The sequence below is a fragment of the Bidens hawaiensis genome, unplaced genomic scaffold, assembly GCF_021521415.1.
Source record: "Bidens hawaiensis isolate Kalapana, Puna unplaced genomic scaffold, B.hawaiensis_p1.1 tig00009959_1, whole genome shotgun sequence".
Taxonomy (NCBI): domain Eukaryota; kingdom Viridiplantae; phylum Streptophyta; class Magnoliopsida; order Asterales; family Asteraceae; genus Bidens; species Bidens hawaiensis.
Window position 1 is genome coordinate 628,005 of NW_027491755.1, and position 2,800 is coordinate 630,804.

The 2,800-nt window shown below is 36.4% G+C and overlaps 1 pseudogene; it reads left to right on the forward strand.

The window, feature by feature from the left end:
* The first annotated feature begins 1,142 nt into the window (after positions 1-1,142).
* On the forward strand, positions 1,143-1,914 carry LOC143533964 (protein LIGHT-DEPENDENT SHORT HYPOCOTYLS 10 pseudogene; annotated as a pseudogene).
* Positions 1,915-2,800: the final 886 nt, after the last annotated feature.

Below are 2,800 nucleotides of genomic sequence, written 5' to 3' on the forward strand. Positions count from 1 at the left end.
CGAACCACGTCTTGATCTTCTTCTCCGGCTGCTTGAGACCTGCAATGGTTTTTCGGGGGTGTGGAGGTGACTGCTAAGAAATCCTAAGATCTCTTGTTTACAGACACAAAAAAGTGGTGGTGGCTCTTATTGAGCATGACCCCTTAATAAGGAGGAGGAGACCTCCTTATATAGAGAGTCTCATGGCCACCATCATGGTACCCTAATGGGCCTAGCCCAGTTAGGGTTACCTCCACAAAACCCCCTCAGCCCAATAACATTGTATTAGTCCATATAATAAAATAAGCCAAACATAATAAATTTAGGGTCGTAAAACCGGGTTTAGCACCATACCCCTACACAATGGAAGAAGTGGAGAAACTTTCATTTGTAATTTATTGTTTTTGTTTTGGTGGTGTTGTCTGATATTTTTGGTGTTTTGCCTTTGAATGAAGTTAGCAGGTCAGAAAAAGTTACTTTTTTTTCTTTTTGAATCTCTTCATCTAATTTAGTTGTTAAATGCAAGGCCATAAAATCATAGTACAGTGGGTAATTAACTTGATCGTTAATCTAATGGAATTGCTGACATTTAATCAAACCCACACTATATGAAAAAGCTAGAAGAAAGTGTTTCGTACAGTTTTGATGATCAAGCAAAATAAACTGTCTTACATACCAATTTAACATACGTAAAATGTATGTTATAATATGCAACAATATTTTTTTTCAATGCCCAATTTTCTTTAATCCATGTGTCTGTATGACTTGAACCCTAGACTTTCCCCTCCCAAACCATCCGGTTTTAAGGTTTTGCGTTTGTTAGTGGACCACCACTCCATTGCTAAATGCAACAGTATTTTATGTGTACTAATCGTATTTTTCAGGTAAACATAATACCATGGTTTTGCAATCCAAAAAGAACTAGTGGTGCAGCTTGCTGCCCATTTGTCTTCTATTTCAATGTAAAAGAACTAACAATTTGATGGAAATTATAATGATACAGGATTAAGTTCCTAATTGATTTGGGTAAATATAATACGCATGGTTAAACGAATAGGAGTGCAAGGTGAATCAAAGATGCATCTTGTCTCCTTAGAAATGTAAACCTACTGATCAAACATGGAGAGTAAGACAGATGAAAAAGAGAGGGCACTTGATGCAACTGGCCCCAATTACCATCTCATCAAACCTCTGGTGCCAGATTTGATGTGATCAATATGTTTCACCAATACACTCCCTTTTCATCCCCCCTGACCTCCTCTTCATCAGATTCATTCCCTTATATACCAAACCTATCAAAACAACACTCCACACTCTTAATTTGTTGATCTAATGATATGTCATTTGACAGAGGAAAGGAGGCTTATCATGGGCCATCTGGGGATCCACCACCTTCTCCCAGCCGCTACGAATCCCAGAAAAGAAGGGACTGGAATACCTTCGGACAGTACCTGAGAAACCAAAGGCCCCCTGTGCACATGTCCCAGTGCAACAGCCATCATGTGCTTGAGTTCCTCAGGTACTTGGATCAGTTTGGAAAGACTAAAGTTCACTTGCAAGGCTGCATCTTTTATGGGCATCCGGAGCCACCGGCTCCTTGTGCTTGTCCACTTAGACAAGCTTGGGGAAGCCTTGACTCCCTCATAGGTCGCCTTCGCGCTGCATATGAAGAAAATGGAGGTTCACCCGAATCAAACCCTTTCGCTACCAGCGTGATTCGGATTTACCTTCGGGAAGTGAAGGAATGCCAAGCCAAGGCTAGGGGAATCCCTTGTAAAAAGAAGAAGAAAGCTACCAAGGGAGGAGACGGCTCAAGCTCCACATGAGTGCATAAATTCTCTTGGTTGTAAGTATTTCATCTTCCATTCATACCCTTTTGGCTTATTTATCCAGATCTCATAGAAACATAAAAAACATACTCAATTTTGATATATAGCAACGTTTGAAAATGATAATCTTAGTAGATCTGAAGTTACATCTTACTCATGCATACAACAACTAATGATATGGCCTATATTTAGGCATAAACTCTAGAGTAGTAGGCTGTCATTCAGGTATTTGGCAGTTGTGTTGTGCCCTAATGCATGCTGCTAGAATCCAAAACAAATTTGCTATCTACTAGCCAAGATCAATTATTCAATCTTCAGATCTTAAAGGTCTGTTTAACTTATTTTCTTCACTTTAAATTTCATTCATTAAATTTCTTTGCTAAAACATTACTGTATATGTAAGTATAATATGAAATAATATGTTTAAACTCAGTACTTTGAGCTTATGGGCATATCTCATGTCTTCTCTCTTGGGATCTACGTGTTTTAGCTAAGTTTATCGGTGCAATTTTTCAGACTGTTTATTCAATATGCACTAGTAAGTCGTATATAGCTTATTGATCTACTCATAATAAGGCATACATTTTCAGTACAAAAAGTATTTTTGTTGTTAATTAGTCTAAATTTATACATTAACTAACAGCTTGCTAATGTGATATAGCTAGAAGCCTTTAAACATTAAAATATGTTAACTGTATCATTTTTATATATTGTAATTATATACCTAATTATTTCTATTAAAATATATGTACAAGACTACAAGTGAAAATAAATTATTAAATATATTCAGTGTAATCCCCTAAAGCTAACCCAAGGGTTTTGATTATGCGGTTAAGTTAATTAGAATGTGAAAATCGGATTTCATTTTTATGATTTACTAGCTTGATTGTACCTTAATTAGTAGGTTATTCATTCGAAATTGATAATTTATATGTCCATAGACATAAGATTAACTGTAACACATTTTTTTATATTCATGATAAAGATTAGTG